This window comes from Oncorhynchus kisutch, linkage group LG19 (genome assembly GCF_002021735.2).
Source record: "Oncorhynchus kisutch isolate 150728-3 linkage group LG19, Okis_V2, whole genome shotgun sequence".
In the NCBI taxonomy this organism is placed as follows: domain Eukaryota; kingdom Metazoa; phylum Chordata; class Actinopteri; order Salmoniformes; family Salmonidae; genus Oncorhynchus; species Oncorhynchus kisutch.
The window spans coordinates 5,551,152-5,563,630 of record NC_034192.2 but is presented as its reverse complement, the minus strand read 5'-3'; the positions used below and the strand labels follow the sequence as shown (position 1 = coordinate 5,563,630).

The following is a 12,479-nucleotide window of genomic DNA, read 5'->3' as shown; positions in this document are numbered from 1 at the left end:
CGCTGAAGACTGTGAATTCCTATGTCTTATGCAGCGGGAGGACAATTAAGCCCAGAGTCTGTTTTGTTGTTGTCCTGGAAGGGAGAAGTTACATTCTTTCTATAATAAACATTAGAAATATGATGGACTTTTTGTTGTTGTAAGCAATGTAAAATGCAGATGAAATTGTTTAAAATCAGTTTCTTTGGTCTGCATATTGAAAATGTAGATATCTGAACTCAACCGTGATCCCTGAGGTAAAGCCCTGATTACAGCCTAGGTGAAGGACCATAAGATGTAGGTCTAGAGTATGAGTGAAGGACCTACAACTTACTAGATGTGACAGGCTTCACACCCCTATGTGGTTTCAAAGTGGGCTACTTGCCTTGCCTATAGTCAACCAACCCAGTACGCAACAAACTCTTTTTAGCTACCTTTGTACAGGCTAACCAGTCTGCCTCTTTCCCTCAGCCTGCGATGGATCTAGTTTTGTACTGAGCCACCACCAGCCTTGTACTGAGCCACCACCAGCCTTGTAACTATGTGCCAGTGAAACTGCTGTGTGCAGTTGTGCTGACAGAGGCTTTTAATTATAGTCTGTGGTGTGTGCTGTGCGTGTGTATTTGACTGCAGAGTAAAAGCAGTGGCATTGAATAGAGCTGCGTGTCCGTGTGTTTGGTTATTGAGTTTTGATGGCTGCAGGCATTGGACATCATTCAAAACCACTGATTTTATTTAGTATCTCCAGGTACAGTAATTTAGTGGTGCCATTAACACTGCTGAACAGACCAGAGTAGGAAACTATTCGGAGCTGGAATTAGAGGTCGACCGACTATGATTTTTCAACGCAGATGCCGATTATTGGAGGACCTAAAAAAAATGATACCGATTAACATCGGCCAAATTTTTTACCTTTTTATTTATTTGTAATAATGACAATTACAACAATACTGAATGAATACTTATTTTAACTTAATATAATACATCAGTAAAAATCTATTTAGCCTCAAATAAATAATGAAACATGTTCAATTTGGTTTAAATAATGCAAAAACAAAGTGTTGGAGAAGAAAGTCAAAGTGCAATATGTGCCATGTAAGAAAGCGAACGTTTCAGTTCCTTGCTCAGAACATGAGAACATATGAAAGCTGGTGGTTCCTTTTAACATGAGACTTCAATATACCAAGGCAAGAGGTTTTACGTTGTAGTTAATAAAGTAGTTATAGGACTATTTCTCTCTCTACAATTTGTATTCCTTATACCTTTGACTATTGGATGCTCTTATAGGCACTTTAGTATTGCCAGTGTAACAGTATAGCTTCCGTCCCTCTCCTCGCCCCTACCTGGGCTCGAATCGACAACAGCCAACCTCGAAGCAGCGTTACCCTTGCAGATCAAGGGGAACAACTTTTCCAAGTCTCGTCGAGTGACGTTTGAAACGCTATTAGTGCTCACCCCGCTAACTAGCTAGCCATTTCACATCGGTTACACCAGCCTAATCTCTGGTGTTGAGAGGCTTGAAGCATTGCAGAGAGCTGCTGGCAAAATGCACGAAAGTGCTGTTTGAATGAATGCTTACGTGCCTGCTGCTGCACCGCTCAGTCAGACTGCTCTATCAAATCATAGACTTAATTATAATATAATAACACACAAATACGAGCCTTTGGTCATTAATATGGTTGAATCCAGAAACTATCATTTCGAAAACAAAATGTTTATCGCATATACCCTGACTCTGCATGCAATGAATGCAAGAGAAAGGACACAATTTCACTTGATTAATATTGCCTGCTAACCTGGATATGCAGGTTTAAAAATATATACTTCTGTGTATTGATTTTCAGAAAGGCATTAATGTTTATGGTTAGGTACACGTTGGAGTAACGACAGTCCTTTTTCCACAAATACGCACCGCAGCGATTATATGCAACTCAGGACACACTAGATAAACTAGTAATATCATCAACCTTGTGTAGTTAACTAGTGATTATGATTGTTTTTTATAAGAAATTTAATCCTAGCTAGCAACTTACCTTGACTTCTTACTGCATTCGTGTAACAGGTAGGCCCCTCGTGGAGTGCAATGTAATCTGGTGGTTAGAGTGTTGGACTAGTTAACTGTAAGATTGAATCCCGGACCTGACAAGGTAAAAATCTGTCGTTCTGCCCCAGAACAAGGCAGTTAACACACTGTTCCCAGGCTGTCATTGAAAATAAGAATGTGTTCTTAACTGACTTGCCTAGTTAAATAAAGGTGTTTTTTAAAAATACAGATTTCACAAAAATACAGATTTCCGATTGCCATAAACTTGAAATCGACCCTAATTAATCGGCCATTCCGATTAATTGGTCGACCTCTAACAGGAATATACTAGAAGGTAAATGTACTTTTTTAAATCAGTGGACATTTTGGTTCAATGTCACCGTTTGCATATTTTTCACTGTTCATTTCCTAATATTGGAGACTTGATTAACATTTTGTGGAGCGTGAATATTGTCTGGTTGTTAAGTCTCTGAGCTCCTATCCCAGATGTTGATAGCCTGCCAAATGTAATAATTTAAATGAACCAAAAATAAGCAGACTGCCCTACTGTAGATGTGCCTGTCTGGACAAAGGAGGCTACAGTCGGAAGCACAACAACGTCAATCTAGAAGTATAACCTTTTCAATCCAAATAAGTGAACTTTCTCTTTCACAAGCAATGAGCCGTTTAGCATACATTTACAAAATAGATAGAACTCTTGGTGTACCAGTAATTTTAGTATAATTTAGTCTCCTCAGATCACACTGGAGATTCATGTGAGCTTTCCAATGTAGTTGACATTTTCTGAGGCTCAGGGAGATTAGGTGTGCCTTCGGAAATCCCAACGCCCTAGTCTCCACCAGAGCTTTTGACTCTGCTCAGGACTCCTCATGTGGATTTTCATTGGCTAATTAAAGGTGTTCTTTGCTGTCGTCTGTTTTGAGGGCAGTAGGACGGACAGGAATGTTTCTCTTCTTAAATGGGGAGGGGGGGTGTAGTGGGGGATGGGGGTGTTGGAGAGACTTTTCAGGCAGAGGAACAGGAAGTATTTGTTTATTTTCCTCATTTCCTCGTCGAGGCTCCACAAGTGAGCACGGCTTCATCTACTAACTCATAATGCCTGGTTTTATTACTATAACCCCCCCTCCTTACCCAGCATTTGACACCATAACCACCACCACAGAACATACACACAGCTCCTCTCCTACTTGAAAGCCCAGTCTGCAATATATGCCCCTTACATTGGAGAGCCAAGACAACTCTCCTAATTGTGTAAACTGTTTCCTCATTGACTACGGTGTGGCTTTTTAAGGAAATCACTGATGCCTCTGTCTTGACTCGTTCTTTCCCAAAAGCAGCCTTTTGGCGATACCAGGAACAGAAGAGATCCTGTCTCGTGAGCTAGGCCTAAGAAGATTGGCAATATAATGTGCATGATGGTCCTATGTGAGACATTGAGTTCAGCTTCACGTGTGGAGGTGATGATGGTGGCGCAGGGCAGGGGACAGCGGCTGGAGCCTTTATTCCAAAGGTTATGGAGGTGATCCATATTTTTCAACCATAATGGCTATGGATTGTTTGAATGCCTGGCGGGCAGACACAAGCATACACACTGTCCCTTTAACCTCTGGAGTTCAGGCAGTGCTTGCCTGGAGAATGACAAACGGGCTTCATCAGCATTTTCTGCTCATGGCTGTAGGTTAACCCACAATGCACGGTATTAAAGGAGATTGTGCTACACTCACACTCGTGTTACTGTGGCCGTCTGACCTCGTTACCCCCAACTAATTTGCCCCGCCCCTCTCTCCTTGGACTACTGACAGTAACAGCTCATGGAAAAAAACATGGCTCTTAAGCAGGGCTATTGTTTTGGCTGCAGAGCGTAAGCCGAAATGTATAGTTACAATCTCCCTGGACTCCCCCCCCCCCCCCCCCCCCCCCCCCCCCCTGCTTCAATCCTGGCCTTTTTCCATGGGAATCCCAGAGCCATATATGGTCATCCTCAGCAGCAGTGGAGGCAGAGTTCTCTGTGCAGCCGGGTTAATGCTCCCAACAGGGCTCATCTAGTGGAGGAACCCAGCTGGCTGGGCCGCAGCGCTCCCCCCCCCCCAACCCTTCTTCTGGCCTCCTGCAGTAGCTTTGTGCTTTTAAATCACACATACACTTTTGCTCAGTTGCGCCCTCTTTTTAATTTTCTCTCTCGCGAGCATACACACACACGCACGCACGCACGCACGCACACACACACACTGTAAGAAAGAATTCCTTTTGTGGAAGTGACTGCGTGCCTTTGAGCCGGTGACATAGCCCAGTAGGTGTGGCCAGAGCGTCACTCGAAGCTCTGAGCCCCGGAGTATTACTTATCTGGGAAGTTCTCCACTGCTATGCTAGACTGTGGCTTGGCTGCAGATATGCTAGGTGGCTGCGGAAAGGAAGCAAGGTTGTGAGGGAGAGAAAGGGGCCAGTGTTGGTCTTCAGGAGAAGCTGCTCTGTCTCCATACTTATTGCTTTAGAAGGGAGTAAAGGGTCTTTTCCAAAAAGAAAACAAGGGCTCCACAGTGGAGCCCATCTCCTGTTATTACATTTAGTTGCTGACTCAAAAAGCCAGCGGGCATATTTGGGTTATACACGTGATATTTTAAAGCCAGGCCCATGATGGATGTTTTGCTATTTCTGACAGCTACTCAAATATTGCACTGCCTTAATCTCTCGCTCTCCTCTGAAATTAGATTACCAGTTTTGTTTTCTCAAAAGGTCTGTGAGGCTTATCTGAAACATGAGTAGACGGTTGACAAAATGATAGAATGGTGATAGTTGCTACAGAAAAAAAATACAACCGTTATACTTTTTTATGGTGTTGATATTGTGACAATGCTGTCATTTGGTGTCATGTTTTCAAAGAGCTCAAAGTGCTTGGTGGCTGTGCTGGGGCTTTGTTCTCACCTGGAGAGGGACTCAGGCCTCGCTCTGTCGTTATGGGTTTAAACAGCTGCTCAGTCACCACACTGTTCTCCACTCATGGCACTCAGTGTTTTGTTTATTTTCATCTGTTCTGGTTCCTGTGCAAAAACAAAAGTTTCTAAAACCAGCACTGGATGTGCCAACACCCATACCTAGGGCTCTGTATGTTTCCTGATCAGGAACCCACAATATAACCTACAGTTAGGGCCCTGATATGATCCTGGTAACGTTAAATTTGCTTTAGTCATTTAGCAGATTCTCTTATCCATAGCGACTTGCAACGCTAGGGTTGTGGGTTCACTACTGTAAGTGCAATGCTCTACCAACTGAGCCACACTGGTACAAGTCATGTTGTCGGGAAATACCCGGGGTCCTAGCCATGGCTACTAGTGGTTGGAATGACCAGTTGTAGACCTGTCTGCTTGGTGGGTTGATACCAGGGTTTCCGTTAGCTGGGAATAGCCGGCCTTTGTCTGATTTATTTAAAATAACTTAAAGCCGATAAATAACATTTGTCGTCCCATTGCAAAATAATAATTTTTAGTCTATTCATTGATGGAAATACCAGTCTGTGAAAATATTTAGACTTGTCATGCTTATCAGTCTATAGGTTAATTTGCATTATTTAGTGGAATTGTTACATGCATCCAGATTCCGAGATTCCGACTTGGATATTCTTACAAAATGATTTTCCCTAGTCCCTGCTATTTTATCCCCCCCCGCACTGAAGTCGGATTTCATAGTTCCCAGTTTTGAACGTGGCGTCAAACGGCAACAGAAGACAGGCTTCATCAGAACGTCACACACTGCTTTGCAGTGAGCTGGAGGCCGTATGCATTTTGAAAACGTATACCAAATTGTTTTAAACCTGAATGTTATTTAATACATATTGTGGTTAAGTCTTACCTTGCTTCAAAGTAACCTATTACTTCTCTTTCTAAATTTCTAACGGATATTTTCATCTGTCACGTGAAACCGCTTGCATGTGCAGTGCCCTTGTGACAAGTGTTTCCTGTTAATTCCGTTATGGAACAAACATTCACGTGTAGCCTACTGAATTGTGTACATTGCTGTGCCTATAATGTAAAGAAATAAGTTAATCAACAGTTTGAATCTAAACGTTCTGATCTGTTGCATCAGACTTGCTTTAACTCTTTTTCTTTATGTTGTCTAGGCCTACTGGTTGTGTGAATCTGGGCTCTATCGTCTTACAACTGTTCCAGAGTCTGTTTGCCGTCGGAGGGCCCTGCCAGAGGAAGTGGTGGGAGGGGTCCTCAAGTGTCTTCTCCTTGATGTGGAGTGCTGCTAAAGTTAGCATGGAGCGCTCTGCACAATGACCCCCAACTGTATCAGTAGGAAGTACAGTGCCTTTTAAAGTATGGAAAAAGCCCTCTGTCCTTTTTCTGAACTGTACTATGGGTGGGAGATGGGGTTTGGAAGCTGTCACAGGTTCATTAGGTTCTATTCATGTTTTTCTATTGTGACTTCATTCTAATAGCTAGGAGAACCTGTATACATGGGCTAGGATACTCTTTTTGGAGAAATACTCTTGGTTGGAGCATAATGGTTTAACACATTTACTGTCCTTTGATTGGACAGTAAAATAATACCTAAAATGCGTTGTGGTCATATTGCATTATTTGTCAGACTTTGCAGTGTTGGCCTCAAGACTGGTTATATGGATGACAGACACGCCCTTAGCAAGAAGTTGTCTTTTTTGAGGGGGGGTCGGGTTGTGGGTTTCTCCACAGAAATGGCTACAAGGATAGCCACCCTGAAGTTTCCGTTCTTTTAATGTAGGCTGTCACCATTCTATTTGTTGTATCCGTTTAAGCTAACCTATTATGGTTCATGGTGACCTATGCTTTCAACCTGTCCAATAATATATCTGCGATTCTGGAGATGAGTACTGGTACCTTGCTGAGAGGTCTAGCAGCAGAGAACAGTGTCTCTGTCCTTTGACCATAACCAGTCATGAGAACAGTGGTGGGGGGAACAAACTTGGAACGTCCAAAAAGAGAAAGAACCCTTCTCTCCCCCTGTTCTCAAGATTAGCTGTTGATCTTGTACTTGCGAGGTCTGGTCCGTGCGCTGCCTCCGGGGCCTCTCTGAGCAACCCCAGTGTGCTTTAAATGAACTATTTTCTCTTTTTATTTATGTTTCTTACAAAGGCCCATCAAGACTGCACTCTCATCGTCTTCTGGTTTTGGGCTCTCTTGGGGCGGGGGGCGGGGCACGTCATTGGTTCATTTTTGGTTGTGCTCTGAGAACGGCTTTGCCCATCTCTACCCGCTAGCCAGGGCTCTTGAAATCCTATATTTTAGCATTAGGCTGGTGCATATGGACACTGTATTCTTTCTGCTCTTAATGTTTCCATATGTATCCCTGCTGCTCAGGGTGGGTTCATTAAATTAATCTATAGATAGTGCCCTGTAATCTGCCCCATATGGGTGCCCTAAATTGAAGAGAATGTGTGAGGCGCATAGGGCACTGCTTCACTTGCCTTGCGGTTGGAGAAAGTCTACTGCCGGGGGACAGTCGCTCCTTGTAGCCTGAGCTTGTGAACACAGTCAGCATGGAGGCTACCTCCAAGCGTCTCTTCCAGCAGACAAGGTTTTGATTCTGTCATGTGCATCTTATAAATGTTCTACTGGTTAGTTCCCTCTTTACTTCCAACTGTCTTCTCCATTAAACAACGTTTGACAAGGCCAGGACAGATGCAGAGTATTCGCTCACTGATGCCCGCGGATATGATTTCCTGCAGTCATCACATGGACGGCTAGCTAGCAGGGCCATGATGTGGAGGCATTTGGCTGTGCTAACATTGTGGTTTACAGCATGAACCCAGTGTGTTTTTGTATGGGTCAGGTTTCACTGGGGTGTTTAGGCTCTGCTCTCAGACTACAAGAGACAACCTCTACCTCCCACCCTCGGTGCTCTTTTGTGAAGTGTGCACTCACAGTCACTTCCTGGCACATGCCGGCTAACGCTCCACTGATGGGAATGGGTAATCGAATGTACACACACCCAATAAACACGCACAGGTTTGATTTAGGAGTACTTTTCAGTGTTTGAAAAGAGCATTGGTTACAACAGTCCTGTGTGTTAGTGTTGAAAGTACCCTCCAGTGAAAATAAGATGTTGAGTGTTCTGTCTCTTAGCAGCCCTGTGATTGAGTGCATACTAGTTACACCTGTGGTAAATTCCCACAGTTTCTCAAATCACAAGCAGGCCTGGTAAGAATTGATCCACTATTATAAATTATTCCAGTAGCCGCCTTTGGGGAAAAAAAGTAAATGTAGAGATTCCTAAGAACGTTACAGAGCTGTGTGTTTCATAGAAATGTAAAAAACAATATTGCAACTGGTAAGGATGATTACATCTCGATTTACTTCAACTTAATTAAACAGTCCGCTAGGATCTCTTGCTAATTGGTCAGTAACACAAAAAGAGCATCATTACCTGGCTTTGGGTGGTGGGTGTCACGATGACAACGACTTTGCTATTCTCCCTGGTCGGACCATTTTAATGGATAAACAGACTGTTTTTCAGATGGAGAGGCACGTACATTTTAAAGCTGCAATATGTAACCTTTGGACACACTGACCAAATTCACATAGAAATTTGAGTTATATTTCTGTCGTTCTCTTTTGAAAGCAAGTCTAAGAAGCAGTAGATCTGTTCTTTGTGCTATTTCTATGCTTCAAATAGCTGGAAATACAATATTTCTCTACACTAGCTTGCTTTGTCACAAACTGAAATTAGGGGAACTATTACAATTTGAGCAACCAGGAAATGGCAGAGCTGTTTCTCCGTAGTGCATCTTTAACTCTCTAAACCAATGAAGTGGGGGGGATCCTGTCATAATGTACATCATTGATTCATTTACTAAAGCGCTGTCAGTGTTTACTTCCCAGAACCCCTCTCTTCCTCCGTTAGACCGTTAGAGAAGGGCATTCCCAGAAAGGCCACCTTACCTGCTGGCTAAGGCACCTGCTATGGAGGTGCTTTACATATCACTCGCGCATATATTGGCCTGGCCCTGACTTTGGACTTCATCTGGTTTCAGGGCTAGTGGTGAATCCAGTTAGACTCATAATGTAAAACAATTTGACACAACCTGGTGCGTTCATGAGTTTTAGTGACAAATGTCAAAATATATAAGGTCGCCAAAGCAAATCTGAGAAATGTATTAATATGAATGCTGTAAGTACAGATTGTTTGCTTAGTAGGAAATGAATGTCCAACTAGTCAGTGACAACTGTTTTGAGTTTGACAGCAACTATGTGAGCTAAAGACACTGTCGTGGGATTTCCTATGTAGAAGAACCCCTTACCTTCCAATGACTCGTGTAGCTTGTGAATGTCATGAAGCAGAACATGTTACATGTGCGTGCTTGTTTGATATAGTTTGTAGCGCAAACCGTTCAGACTCTAGACTTAAAAAGACCTGGCCCCGGGGCTTTTCGGGATCGGCTATTGTCTCATAAACACCGTTAATCACACAGACGAATGGTTGGTGTCTTCAGATTCAGAATAAATAGATGAATCCGATGGTACAGCCCAGGAATATTTTAAATGGGGTTTGAAGTCCAAAACGCACTGGCGTTAGTGGGACTCATTGGTTTAAGAACATGCTGGAAGGGAAATGGAGAAATAGCCCCTCTGCTATACTCAACTGCTGTCTTCATGTTATGTCTGTTAGCACAACCCTCTTCAGTATTACTATCGACGACATCGCTCTGTGTGGTTGAGGAACACTGGACTTGAACTGCGAGTCATGATGATGCTACATTTATTTTGCGAGTTCGAGACACCGCATTGCCCTCTCCTTCCTGCCCCGTCTGTGTTATGCAGACTGCTGACAAGGCCTGCTCTCTAGCTAGAACACTGGTCAAACAGGTTTGCATGGTAACGTGTATGTTTCCTATGGAGTGCGAGTCAGTACATGTCTGTAGTGTTTCCCCTATATTCAATAAATTAAGTGTTACCCTTGACACTGCTGACAAAAGTTTCCCCTAGGATTGTCTGTGTGTGCAGAACAGGCCTGTCCGTCAGGCGTCATTCGTGGTGTGAGGCGGGCTTTACTTATTACCTACATTTTAATAGTCAGATTAGCTCCCTCTCTCCCCATAGTGTGTTTAGCATTCAAATAGAGATGGCTTTGTCTGCCTTGTTCGGCTTTAACCACCGAAACACTACTGAAATCCCCCGTCAGTAAAAAGATGGTTCAACCCATTCCCGTTATTGCTCCCGTTGCATTTCTCAGTGGCTCCTATATTGGTCAAGGAATGCCGTCCCCCCCTAACTTTAAACAGTGGTAGTGTCCCTCCTGCGTCAGTGGGTGTCTCTCGCAGGCCACTGAGCGATGCCTGGCTGCCCAACTCTGTCTCTGAGCGGTGACCGAGTGGGGCAGCCAGGTATGCCACTTTCCCCACAGCTCTGCCAAAGGACTGTTAGCAAAGGATGAGACTCGCCATCTCCTTTATTTTGTCCTCCTCGTCCTGTCCCCCTGGCTGCCATGCTACTCGTCCCTGGGATGTTGGCAGTAACTCTGGCACCTGTCCGCTACAAACAATTACAACCATTAAGGGATTACCATTGTTGGGCTCCTGCAGCCGGTGGGCTGGGCCTCTGTAGGGGATGACTCAGAGGGGAGCATCAGGAACTGACTGAGTTCTCCTTAAGGGGCATGGTAGCAGATTTGTATACAAATCGACTGACATAAATCGCTACTACCTTAGTTAACTATAGTATCAGTCACCTGCAGATATGAGACTTCAGACGTGCAGAACAACGGTCTAGCTGTTTGTATACCGTCTTCAGTTAGCTACATTATTTTGGTTTCAGCATTTAGCAGACAGTCTCTTATCAAGAATGACCACAATGTATCTAAGGGATGGTGACTGAACTCTTGACAGACAGACGGGCCTAGCGTCATCTTGTCACTCAGCTAGAGGGTGGTTGTGAGCAGCTGTGTGGGTTGCGCTCAGTGGAGTGCCGTCTGTCTGCCCTGCAGCAAAGTCAGAGGAGCCCAGTCAGCCAGTGAGTTAAAGGTGGATACACACCTGGATACACACTTCCAAGCAGCTGCCTGAACAGCTTTACGTCCTACGGCATCCACGCACGCACGCGGGGATATGTCCCCATGAGGGAGCATTTTCCTTGTTTTACTATCCTTGCAGGGACTTTGAGGATATCGGGTATCCATGAGGATAGTAAAATTACACACACACACACACACACACACACACACACACACACACAGAGTCCCAGATAAGAGCAACTGAGGCCCACGCAGACTCTTCTCCAGCCCTGGCCATGTACGATGCTGTAAACGGCCCAAATTTGGACAAGGATTCCAGCCAGATAGAGCTGTGACCCAAACGTGAGTCCGGTGTGTTTTCCCCCCTCGTCGCTTTTGAGGCATCATAGCAGCTCACAGAGTGGGAAACTTTACAGGCTTTAGAACGGGGGAGCCCTCAAGGTCAGAAAGTTATCTTAGAGATCAAGGTTATGGAACGCACAGCAGGGAATTCAATTCCAGGTCCTGGGTCCGTAAAGGGATCCCAGAATGACATTTAACAGTAGTGCATTCAGTCGAATGAGGGTAGGGGGGGCCTTTCGAGCATTCCTGATTTTGTGAAATCCACCTACTGTAATAACTAAGATCTGAAACCTGCCGTCAAAAGTGAAAGGTTGTTTCACAAATTTTGTCCAGCTTTCCCGTCGTTCCTGTGTACAATGTTTTGCCTGGCCTTGTTTCTTTGTTGACAGTCACCTTGTTATCTGGCTGGCTTTGAAGCGGGTGACATTTTAACCCCTAGGTCGTCACTGAGGTCTCTAAATCTGTCCCAGCAGCCCCTCGTCCTCTGAACAGAGTCAACTCCCTACGCACCGTAGTTGGCCTTTGTCATCCCTTTGACCTCTCAGCCTCGGCAGGGAACGCCCCCAGCTAGTATGCACACACACAGTTGCTGGCTCACTCCCACATGTCATTTTATTGTATTGTTACGATTTGTCTTTGGATGCAACCTAAAATTAGCAGATTTGTCTTTACAGCCATTTTGTAGTGTCGTTGCTTAGGCCTAATATTTTTCCCTTCTCAGGTTTGTGCTCCTTGCCTGTATCAAGTCCTGGCATGCATATTTGAAGGAAAAGAAGACTCCTTTTAGAATTTCTGACTTACCGGTTTCTTGTTCCTAGAATGCAACGGATTAGCTTATTCCTGGGGACTAAATACTACTGAGTCGAGGGTATAATGGCGAGTGTGTTTTTGGGTAGCTCAATGGACTTTTCTGTCGAACCACATTTTGACTGGAGGGAAACTTCGGTCATGTTGTCTAGAGCGGCACAAATCCATAGGTACAGCCTTTGAATGGGACAGCCTAAAAGAGGGAGTGAAAAGTCAAAGAATTTGCATATGAGTTGTCGGAGAACCCCCAATTTTCCCTCATCCCAACAGCAGTAGTACGCCCTGAGGTATTCCAAACACCTCGAGCTATGTCCTGACATTT

General features: G+C 44.3%; 1 protein-coding gene across 14 annotated transcripts in view; it reads left to right on the top strand.

Annotated features, from left to right (window-relative positions):
• Positions 1-12,479, top strand: part of LOC109910297 (protein phosphatase 1 regulatory subunit 12A-like) — a 76,357-nt gene that overhangs the window by 13,156 nt on the left and 50,722 nt on the right. The gene's annotated exons all lie outside the window — the stretch shown is intronic.